The following is a 12,425-nucleotide window of genomic DNA, read 5'->3' on the forward strand; positions in this document are numbered from 1 at the left end:
GAAGCGGAATAAACTGATGTGCACTAACTAGGAGAGAGATCTTGGGGTGATACTATCTGATGATATTAAGATAGTGAGATAAAGAAGTGGCCTGAGCTAGAGGGATTCTGGGGTATACAGGGAGCAGCATAGCCAGCAGAAAAAAAAAAAAAAAAAAAAAAGGACCTCTAGTAACATAGTAATGATGGCAGAAAAGGACCAAATGTTCCATCCAATCTGCTCAGCAAGATTTTTATGGTAGTAGTATCTGTCATGCTGGCAGGTTACCCCCATGTTTCTCTTAAGGGTAGTAACTGCTGTTCCATGCAGTTATCCCCAAGCCGCATGATAGCAATTTTTTTTAATGAGTGATGAGCCTTCTTGAAAATTCAGACAGTGCTGTTTGATGTGCTTTGCATATGGACTTGCCTATAGAAGCAATCCTGGGCTTTTTTTCCTTTATGTCTGTGCATCAGTACACCAGATTGTAAAAGTCAGGGCTAGTATTGGTTCTCATCTGACTCCAATTCCCCTTTTCCCTGCCATAAAAGCAGAGAGCAATGTTGCATTTGCGTCAAAAGCATTATGACATATTGGTTAAGGGTAGTAATCCCAAACTTTCTGTTAAGAGTAGTAATTACTGATCCAGGAAGGTTACCCTCCTGCTTATTAGTACCCCAGACCGTACTTGTCGGGCCCCTCTTTGATTGTTTTCTAAATCCAATTCCACTTTTCCCCTGCTATCAAAGCAGAGAGCAGTGTTGCAGTTGCATCAACGTTTATTGGTTAAGGGTAGTAATCTCCATGCCTTCTATTAAGGGTAGTAACTGCTGCATCAGCAAGTTACCCCCATGCACTTTTTTTTTTTTTTCCCAATTATGTCCTCTAGTCTTTAGGGATCCACAGTGTTTATCCCATGCCCCTTTGAATTCTTTGATAGTTTTCATCTTTATCACCTCCTCCGGAAGGGCATTCCAGGCATCCACCACCCTCGCCATGAAGAAATATTTCTTGACATTAGTTCTGAGTCATCCCCGCTCGAGTTTCATTTTGTAACCTCTAGTTCTACTGATTTCTTTCCAACAGAAAAGGTTTGAAGTTCATGCATCATTAAATCCTTTTAGGTATCTGAAGGTCTGTATCATATCTCCTTTGCACCTCCTCTCTTCCAGGGCATACATATTCAGATCCTGCAGCCTCTTCTCATAAGTCTTCCAATTCTGACCCCACACCAGTTTGGTTTCCCTTATTTGGACCGATCCATCCTTTCTCTATCTTTTTCTTTTTTTTTTTTTATTCTTTATTTCTGATTTTAATTCACAAAGTAAAATCAAAACATTTGTTATAATTCCATACAATGAAATTATTTTCGAGGAAAGGGGTTAACATAATTCTGATAGCTTCCCAGCAATTCAAATTTAACATTACATAAAACAAATCTCCCCTTTCCAATTACCAAACAATATTGGGGAACTGCTAATGAGCATAAATTCTAAGGAAAAGTTAATACTCTTATATAATAGAAACATGTCAGGCTAATTTTCCAAACCAAACAGTTATTGCTGGCTAACATTACTTTCCTCATCACCTCGGGCCCTTTTCCCTTCTAAGAATTTTTCCAAATCAGAAGGTTCATAATAGATATATTTTTTCCCCTTCACCCACATCACACATTTACAGGGAAACCTTATTACAATTCGTATCCCATAAGTTTTAGCAATATTTGCTAAAATAATGAATTTTTTCCGCCTGACTTGGGTATCCCTTGCTATGTCTGGATAAATCCAGATTCTCTGGCCCAGGTATCTTTTTTGAGATATGGTCTCCAGAACTGAATACAGTACTCCAGGTGAGGTCTCACCAAAAACCTGTACAAGGGCATTAAATCCTCCTTCTCCTTACTGACTATTCCTATTTTTGTGCAGCCTAGCATTCTTCTGGTTTAGCTATCATCTTGTCACATTGCTTCGCCAACTTCAGATCGCCAGACAGTATCACCCCAAGATCTCTCTCTTGGTCTGGGCACATCAATCTTTCACCCCCCATCATATACAGCTCTTTTGGATTATTTTATATTCCATTGTTCCATGTATAGATCACAATGGTTTACAAAGTGATATTCATAATTATAACTCAAACAAACAAAGGGGGTCATTTTCCAAGGTGTTACCGCAGGAGATAAATTCACAAATCTATCACAGCTAATAGCTACAACCCTTTCATTCACGTTACATTATGCGCTAGAGGCCAGTAAAGGTTTATCGCAGTCCACAACAATGCCAAACAGCTTGAGAGAGAGAGAGAGAGAGAGAGAGAGAGAGAGAGAGAGAGAGAGAGAGGAGAGCGAGAGAGGAGAGGAGAGAGAGAGAGAGAGAAGGAGAGAGAGAGAGAGAGAGAGAGAGACGAGAGAGAGAGGAGAGAAGAGACTTGCTATAGATCCTACTCCCTAGACAGCTATTTGTATCCCTATGAGAGGCTCACCTAGTAACTCGAGGTGGGGATTAGGTATGAGCGTAGGGGGTTGGGGGCCACGTTCACATTCAACATGAGACGTACGAACAGAACAGTGGTCTCCTGTGAAGATTTGATGACCTTCGGAGTGAGGAAACTCACTCCAAGAAGAGATTTGGGCAACGTTCTTTCAACCTAGCTTGTTGTTGCCCAGGTAGAGTGTCCATCAAGCTAGGTTGAGAGAACGTTGCACCGCGAAATATTTCGCAAATCGCGAAAACATCGCCGCACGCGATGTTTCCCCACTGCACGAAAAAAGCATCATTTGCATGGGACACGCCCCTTAATGCATTACCAATGCGATATTGGTAACGCATGGTAAATGAGGCCCAAAGTTTGGTATTCATAGGCAGGCATTAGTTTCTGTCAAGTGAAATTTTCTAGTGCAGGCCCCCTTCTATGGAACTCCATCCCACCGGACCTTAGACAGGAGCCCAGCCTCCCAACCTTCAGGAAGAGACTTAAGACCTGGCTGTTTAAAAAAGCTTTCCCGGACACCGATTAATTCTATTCAGCCAGATTCTACCACTTCCACATGTAAAAATGTTATTACTAATGTAAATACCTATACCTAATGTTATTCTCTTTCTTTTCTTCTCTCCTCCCAGTTCTATTACCTTGTTATTTGTAACTGCTTCCTTCTACACAAATAGGTTATTGAATTGTTTACTGTACACCCCTGTTATATGTAAACCGGCATGATGTGTTTGCAACATGAATGCCGGTATATAAAAATTTTAAATAAATAAATAAATAAATAAATATAAATAAGGCAAAGAGTATGGATAATTAAATTGAAATGATAGTTTTCACATCTTAGTGGATTGTTTTGAGAATCTTTCATTCTCTCATTTGATTTATTCTTCATGATTCGATTATTATCTTTTATCCTTGCCTTTGTGGCTCTGTGTATTCTCTGTGTTTTTAAGTAAAATTATATGCATTTTTGAATAGCCATGTTTTTAATTCGCATTAAATGTCTATCTGATAAAATCCATAACGTCTCAGGCAAGGAATTGCAGAGCTTTGGACCCGCTATGGAATACACCTGTTCTCTTATTTGCATCAGATGTGTGCTCCGTATTGTGAGGATAGTCAATAGTCCTTTATTTTGAGATCTTAATGTTTGCTGAGAATTGTAAGGTTGTATTATCACTCCTAACAAGCTGGTGTTATTGGAATGAATGATGTTGAATATTATCGTTAGTACTTTATGGTAGATTCTGGATTGTTTTGGCAACCAGTGCAGTGACATCAGCGAGGATATAATGCGATCATATTTCCTAGATCCTAGTAATAGCCTGGCTGAAGCATTTTGTAATAGTTGTAGTGGTTTTAGGTGACTTGCTGGGATTCAATGCAAGAAGTGCATGACTGCACTTCTTGGCATTGAATCCCAGCTGCCAAATCTTTGACCATTTTTTAAGCTTTATTAAATCACTTTTCATTTTCTCTACTCCTTCAGGCATGCCCACTTTGTTTCAGTTCTTTGTATTGTCCGCAAATAGACAAACTTTGCCTTCTATCCCTTCCGCATTGTTACTCACAAAGATATTGAACAGAACCGGTTCCATTACTGATGCCTGTGGCCCTCCACTTAACACGGCTCTCTCTTCAGAGTAGGTTCCATTTATCATTACATGTTGTAATGGCAGTTTGTAATCCACGCCACCACTTTGGTGTTCATGCCCAAGCTTCTCATTCAATTCACAAACTTCCTATGCAGGGCCATATCAAAAGCTTTTCTGAAATCAGAGTAGATCACATTGAGTGCTCTCTCGATCCAATTCTCTAGTCACCCAATCAAAAAATTCTATTAAATATGTCTGACAGGACTTCCACCTGGTGAATCCATTCTGCCTCAGGTCTAGCAGCACTCCTAATTGTAGATAGTTCACTAGCCTTTCATTCAGCAGAGACTCCATTAATTTTCCCACCACTGAGGTGAGGCTAACTGGCCTGTAGTTTCCAGCCTCCTCTCTGCTACCGCTCTTGTGAAGTGGGACCACCCACCACTCTTCTCTAGCCACACGGCACCACTTCTATTTTCAGGGATCTATTGAACAGGTCTTTCAGCAGACCTGGTAGCACATCTCTGAGATTCCTCAGTATCCTGGGGTGACCTTCATCTGGCCCTATGACCTTGTCCACTTTCAGTTTTCCTAGCTCTTCCCATACATTCTCTCCTGTAAACGGAGATTTGTCTACCCCCATCTCCAACTATGGTCTTGTGAATCAGCAACTCCAGGGTCTTCTTTGGTGAACATGGAACTGAAGTACTACTTTAATATTTCTGCCATTTCTTCATCTCTCTCCACACGGTGCTCCTCGTCACTTTTCAGTTTCACTATACCACTTCTGGCCTCCCTTCTTTCTCTCATATATCTGGAAAATGTTTTGTCACCTCGCTTTTTACCTCTTTGGCAAACCTTTCTTCCACTTGACTTTTTGCTTTCCTGATTTCTTTCTTCGTCTCCCTCAGTTTTAACAGATAGTCTTCCTGTGTTCCCTTTTTTAGGAACCTTTATACTTCTTGAAAACTGTTCTGAGTTAATTTTTTCAGCCAGCTGCTTACAGAACCAGACTGTTTTCTTTTTCCTCTTACTCATGTTTACTTTCCTAACATATAGATTTGTTGCCTTTGTAATAGCTCCTTTTAACTTGGTCCCACTGACATAATGCTGGTGAGACCTCACCTATTACATTGTTTCCAGTTCTGGAGGCTGGTCCTCCAAAAGTATATCTAGACAGGATGGAGAATATTCAGAGAAAGTCTACCACAATGTTATGGGGTCTGCACCAAAAGCCATATGAGATGAGACTGGCTAAAAGACCTAAATATGTATACGCTAGAGATGAGAAGAGACAGAGAGGATATGACATACATATTCAAATACCTGAATGGGGAAGGAGAAGCAGGCAGTGTGGGAATCTGGTAAAAAAAAAATCAGCTACAAGGTGGAGGTAGAGAGCGCCAAGCGATACTAGGATAGGAACAGCAAGTTAATCTAGCTCAGCCCTCTGCACTACCCTTGTGTTTTCTTCAACCACTTCATGAGGTTGAACTTTCAACAGACTTGTCAATTTTGACATTTTAGCACAGACATGGTGGCAGACATCCTCTAAAATCATGCACAACCGTGAGGGAAACAGCATCTAATAGATAACCCAAGAGCGCTTGTAACCACCTTTTTGTTTATGTAACCACCATTCATACTACTATTTGGAGGATCTTTAACATCACAGCAGGTGTTATTCTGACTACTCATGAATTTGTCTTTGTTGGGGAATGGTGTGCATTGCATGAAGAGCAGGATCCTGATCTGAGGATTCGCATGAGTTAATTGCCATTCTGAGTGAGCCCCATTTCCCCGAAATCCTGGAATTGGTAGGGGGCTTTATATTCTTCTCCCTGGAGACAGGGGTCTTGTTGCTGCTGGTGGAGAGATGAAAGCGGAGGTTATTGCAAGAGGTAAATATATGGATAAAATAGATTAAAATCCCTAGTACCAATTAATCCAGGCTGGACAGAAGGATATGGTTCCAAGAAAGGCCAAAAAATAGTTGAAATCAGTTGTGTTATTTTATGTTGTATTTGCTGTTTATGTTTTAAAACACTTCACTTCAGACAACCTTTTTGAAGGTGGTATACAAATAAATGAATGAATACCAACAGTCACGCCTTAAGATAAGGTTCACTGCCCTAGTCCCCCATTGCTTTCCTAAATAGTCTTTGTTGGCATCCCCTCTATTTGTACAATAGTAAGCCTATTCAAATAGTATAAATTTCTCCTTCCCCACCCCTACTCCTCAAGCATCACCTCCAAAAAACATTCTGGGAATAGGCTAATGCAAAGACTTTCATAAACTACAGTGCTAGATGTCTGCATGTGATGGATTGGCTTAGATTGATCTAGTTTTAATTAACATGGAAACTCTTCTAAATTGTGGAACAGCTGTCAAAATCCAGATGCTAAAATACTGCTTTTTCCTTCTTGTTGTCTGAGATCGTGCCTGACAGAAAGCCTCTTAAGTGACCTGAATTTCTTCAGATTACCCTGTCTAGACATCTGGACCACTGTTCCTTTAATCCTGATTCCAGTCCATTGCTCTCCTCTTAATGAGACCCATCAGTATTTTCTGGCATTATACACCTGATCACATGGGACACAGCCAGCATGGATTTACCCAAGGGAAGTCTTGATTCACAAATCTGCTACATTTTTTTGAAGGGGTGAATAAGCTTGTGGATAAAGGTGAGCTGGAGATGTGGTGTATTTGGATTTTCAGAAGGCGTTTGACAAAGTTCCTCATGAGAGGCTTCTAAGAAAACTAAAAAGTCATGGGATAGGAGGTGATGTCCTTTAGTGGATTGCAAACTGGCTAAAAGTCAGGAAACAGAGAGTAGGATTAAATGGTCTGTTTTCACAGTGGAAAAAGGTAAACAGGAATCTGTACTTGGATCAGTGCTTTTTAATATATTTATAAATGATCTGGAAAAGGGTACGATGAATGAGGTGATCAAATTTGTGGAAGACACAAAATTATACAGATTAGTTAAATCACAAGCGGATTGTGGTAAATTGCAGGAGAACCTTCTTAGATTGGAACATGGGGTGGCCAAATGGCAGTTGACAAGTGCAAGGTGATGTATATAAGGAAAAATAACCCTTGTAATAGTTATACAATGTTAGGTTCCATATTAGGAGGAAAGAGATCTGGATGTCATAGTGGAAATTGTCAGCTCAGTGTGCTATGGCAGTCAAAAAAGCAAACAGAATGTTAGGAATTATTAGAAAGGGAATCGTGAATAAAATGGTGGATGTCATAATGCCTCTGTATCGCTCCATGGTGAGACCGCACCTTGAATACTGCGTGTAATTCTGGTTGTCACATCTAAGAAAAGATATAGTTGCACTGGAGAAAGTGCAGAGAAAGGTGACCAAAATAATAAGGGGCATGGAACGGCTGCTCTATGAGGAAAGGCTAAAGAAGTTAGGGCTATTTAGTTTGGAGAAGAAATGGCTGTGGGGGGATGTGATAGAGGTCTACAAAATCATAAAAGGACTTGAACAGGTAAATGTGAATCGGTTATTTACTCATTCAGATAACAGAACGACTAAAGGGCACTCCCTGAAGTTAACAAGTAGCACATTTAAAGCAAATCAGAGAAAATTCTTTTTCACTCAACCCACAATTAAGCTTTGGAATTCATTACCAGAGGATGTAGTTAAGGCAGTTAGTGTAGGTGGGTTTAAAAAAGTTTGGATAAGTTCCTGGAGGAGAAGTCTATAAACTGCTATTAATCAATAAGGAATAGCCACTGCTTGTTACCAGCATTAGCACCTTGGGATCTATTTAATGTTTGGGTACTTGGCAGGTACTTGTGACTTAGATTGGTCACTGTTGAAAGGAAGATACTGAGCTTGATGGACCCTTGTGTAAAGGGTTACCTCAAAGTATACAGAAGTTAGGCAAAGCACAGAGTAGGTTACTCGTTTGAAGCCAGATAGTACAGGGAAAAATAATAAGACATAGAATAAGCATAGTATAAGGACAGAAATAATCAGCTCTGAGAACAATTTAGTGCTATAATGCATCGAGCAGTGAGACAAAGCAGTCAGAAAAGAGAAAGACAGTTAGTGCCTGACCATTGATGAGGGAGTACCTGTTAAGCCAGGCCTCTCAAATCAAGGCCTATCCAATGCCTCCAGAGATCAGGCTACAAAGTGATCTCAAGACATTCAAGAAAAACCTAAAAACATGGCTTTTTAAACAAGCATTTTACAAAGAGACAGGAGAATAGAGAGAAATATTTCAGGAAAAGACAGAAAGGCACCGACATACAGTCCTTAGGACTATACAGTAGATTAGTCTATGAACTCCACACCACAATAAACCATAACTATAATACTATGTGTAATAAAACTACCCGTGTACGTACCTTGGTACAATTGGTCATGAACTACTTCGCTAAATGACTATGTCTAATGATATATTGTAACCGAATCTTTGATGGCACCTGTTAGAATGTACTATAGTACGCTTTTACCCTCATTAAATATGTGCCTACATGTAAACCGTTGCGACAGTATTTAACTTAGCAACGGTATAGAAAAGTTTTTAAATAAAAATAAATAAGTGCATTTCCAGTTGCAGAATGTATGATGGGTGATTGATTGTAAGATATGTATGAGATAATTTCCTTGGTAATTTAGGAAATGTTTTGCGTGTTTGGTTAAAACAAATTTTAAGTGGCTCCGCATTCTAGTGCCATATATGAAAGAGTTAATAATGAGAAAGAGCAAAAGTGTGTATGATGTACCTGAGCTGTTCTGAAACAGTTGTGCCAGGGTTTTGAATTATATATTTTTTTATTAATTAGTGTACATAAAGTTTCACTTAGACAGCAAGTGACCTGCACCTTAGGGAACTGTACAGACTTTAGTAAGTGGAAGATCCTGGAGTGGTGAATGGAGTTAGTTTTGCTTCCTTTTAAGTTGTTTGAAATCTTCCTCCTAAACTTAAACCTTAGAGACGAAGACAAAGAAGAACTGGCCAGCAACAAAAAGGCAGTGACAAAGATAAAGATAAAAGGAAAGAAAGACAGATAAGTGCCTCTCACATTTAAGAGTTATTTCATGCCTGTCCTGAACTACTTAAAGGAACTATACAAATAAAACATATGAGAGAAATATTTATATACAAAACATTAATAGACAGTTGTTAAACTGCTATACTATATTCTTGCTTGAAATTATTTAGCAACTAGTAATTTGATTATAGAAGGAAAGGATAAGAAACTAAAGTAAATACATATCTCAATATTATATAAAGTATTAAAAAAAAAAAAAAGATAAGATATAAATACAAATGAGATTCTAAATTTGTTTGTGTTTGATATTCCAATGATTTTAAGCGGTAAACTATTTCTGTATGTTTAACATCTGACTACATTGCAGCCACACAACTACACCACGTGGGCTATAGGAGTCTTCAAACAGGAGTACGTTTGCCTGCTTACACTTGGTCTGCCCCAGTATGGCACATCTTAGGTTTTTATGTTCTTATGAAAACAACTTTCTGAGCTTTATATCACTCAGAGAGAATTTTCATAACATGTTATATCTAGATAAGCCGAAAGTAAGCATCACATGCCTTATCTAGCTCTGTAAGTCTAATAACTGAACCTTAACACCAAAGAAGCATGCTTAAGAAATCATTCAGTGTTTTCAACATGCAGTACAATGTATTATCACAAAACCATTAGGGGGCAGTCAAGTGTTATGAATACATGGCTCTGCTTTTGATTTTCTCTTGAAGAAGACCTACTCTCAGCCTTCTGATTCTTATTTTTCACATCTGTATTCGTACATTGAAATTTATTTTTAACAAGATTTATGAAATGCAAAAGGCTATTTTTTTTCTTTACGTGCCCCTCCAATACCATATATTCACACAAGGCTTAATCAGTGGCAAAGAGTCTGCTTCACATTTACTTACTTTTTTTTAATTTAATTTATTTATTTAATTTTATATACCGGCAACCGTTTGCACATCGTGCCGGTTTACAAGTAACTTACAACCAATAAGATATATAGGCAAAGCCTTTACAGAAAACAGTATGTAACATAAATGCAGTAACAGAGCAAGTAAATAAATAACTGGGGGAGGGTGCAAACAGATACATGAGGATAAGATATGAACAGGGATTCGAGGAACAAATAATATGTACACTGGTTATATACAAAATTGCATAATTCCTTAGAGGGGGAAGGTGTTGGGTGTAGGTCCTGAAGGGGGGGTGTTGGTAAGGGATGATGGTAGGGTTAGAGTGTTAGTAGGTGATGATGATGATTGGGGGTATGCTTGGAGGAAAAGCCAGGTTTTGAGTTTCTTTTTGAAAGTGGGTGTGGAGGTTTCGGTGCGTAGGTCAAGAGGTATAGAGTTCCAGAGGGAGGGGCCTGCGAGGGAAAGGGCTCTATTGGTGGTGGAGATGAGTCTAGTGGATTTTATGGAAGGAGGAATAAGAGTTCCACGGAGAGAGGAACGGGTGGGTCTTGTGGAGGTACGAGGGAGGAAAGGTGGGTTTAGCCAGTTGTAAACCCAAGCAGTTATATTTATTTATTTATTTAAGGGTTTTTTATATACCGAGGCACGTTTGCAAAACATCACCTCGGTTCACATTGTAACATAACTTAGCAACAAGCTTTACAATATTATCATTTTTTTTTAACAGGGAGAGGGTTAACAATGGTAGGAGAATATGATACGAGAATTATATACATATGTACATATTAGTTCAAATAATTGAATTAAATCAGAGCAATTAGAGTAGATTGCAGGGGATGGTAATAAGGGAAGGGGAGGAGGATGGGTATATCCACAGGGGGTGGAGGGAGAAAGTAGAAAGGGCGAGGGTCGGAATGGAGGATTTTGTCGCATCTAAGGGGAGAGTCAGTTCGTTAGTCAGGGTACGCTAGTTTGAACAGCCATGTTTTTAGATTGTGCTTGAATTTTTTGTGGCAGGGTTCAAGGCGGAGTTGGGAAGGCATTTTATTCCAGTGGGTGGTTCCTGCAATAATGAATGATCGCTCTCTGAAAGTAGTGTGCTTCATGAACTTAGGAGAGGGGGTCTGGAGTTTGGCCTGGTGAGGCGTTCTTGTGGGCCTAGTCGGGGTGTGAAGCAGGAGATGTTCAGGGAACCATTGCATGTCATGGTTATGAATGGCTTTGTGTATGAGCGTGAGTACTTTATATACTATTCTGAAAGTTACGGGGAGCCAATGTAATGATTGAAGGACGGGAGTAATGTGGTCATGACGGTGGGTATTGGTGAGGATGCGTGCAGCGGCATTTTGTAATAACTGTAGGGGTTGTAGCATACTTTTTGGTAATCCTAGGAGGATAGCGTTGCAATAATCAATTTTGGACAGGATCATTGCTTGCAGTACTGTGCGGAAGTCAGAGGTGTGGAGCAGAGGTTTAATTCTCTTCAGGGTGTGGAGTTTGAAGAATCCGCTTTTTATAGTGGCTGAAATAAATTTTTTGAGGTTAAATTGGTAATCTATCATGAAGCCAAGGTTGCGGACTAGTAGGGTAGGAGGGCAACCGGGTAGTGAGGGGGTGGGGGAGAGACTGCGTGAAGGGTTGTTAGGGGGAGAAAGAATGAGTAGCTCTGTTTTGTTAGTATTGAGTGCTAGGAAATTATCGGAGAGTAATTTATTAATCTCAGAAAGAGCAGAGTTCCAGATCTTCATTGCATTTTCAATGGAATCATTGATAGGAATGAGTATCTGCACGTCGTCAGCATATATAAAGTGCTGGATGCCCAGATTGGAGAGGAGATGGCAGAGGGGGAGGAGGTATATATTAAAGAGGGTTGAAGAGAGGGATGAACCTTGTGGTACTCCTTGAGAAAGTTTGACAGGGTTGGATTTGTTACAACCAATTTTTACACTGTAGCTTCTGTCACTAAGGTATGATTGGAACCATAGTAGGGCTGTGCCGGCAATGCCAATTTCCATGAGGCGTTTGATGAGTGTGAAGTGGTTGACAGTGTCGAAAGCCGCAGAGATATCTAACAGTGCAAGTATGTGGGATTGTCCATTGTCCATGGCTTTAAGTATAGATTCTGAGAGGGTGATGAGTAGCGTTTCTGTGCTATGGTGTTTGCGAAAACCATATTGGGATGTGGAGAGTATGTTGTGTTCGTCAATATATTCGGTGAGTTGTTTGTTGATAATCTTTTCCAGTATTTTGGAGAGGAAGGGGAGGTTTGATACAGGGCGATAGTTGGTTAGGTTATTGGGATCCAAATTAGGTTTTTTGAGAGTGGGTTTATGACCGTGTTTTCATGTTTGTGATCCTTCTGCTGAAAGCTAGGAACACTAAACGGCCCAGCCTGACCCAAAAACAGCTAAATTTAAGAACTG

General features: G+C 39.7%; 1 long non-coding RNA gene across 1 annotated transcript in view; it reads right to left on the reverse strand.

Annotated features, from left to right (window-relative positions):
• Positions 1 to 5,605: 5,605 nt before the first annotated feature.
• LOC115082357 overlaps positions 5,606 to 12,425 on the reverse strand; it is a 33,357-nt gene continuing 26,537 nt past the window's right edge. The window contains exon 3 of the long non-coding RNA XR_003854147.1: positions 5,606 to 5,926. This is a non-coding gene — a long non-coding RNA (uncharacterized LOC115082357). The remainder of the gene's footprint in view (positions 5,927 to 12,425) is intronic.

This window comes from Rhinatrema bivittatum, chromosome 1, assembly GCF_901001135.1.
Source record: "Rhinatrema bivittatum chromosome 1, aRhiBiv1.1, whole genome shotgun sequence".
NCBI classification, from domain to species: Eukaryota; Metazoa; Chordata; class Amphibia; order Gymnophiona; family Rhinatrematidae; genus Rhinatrema; species Rhinatrema bivittatum.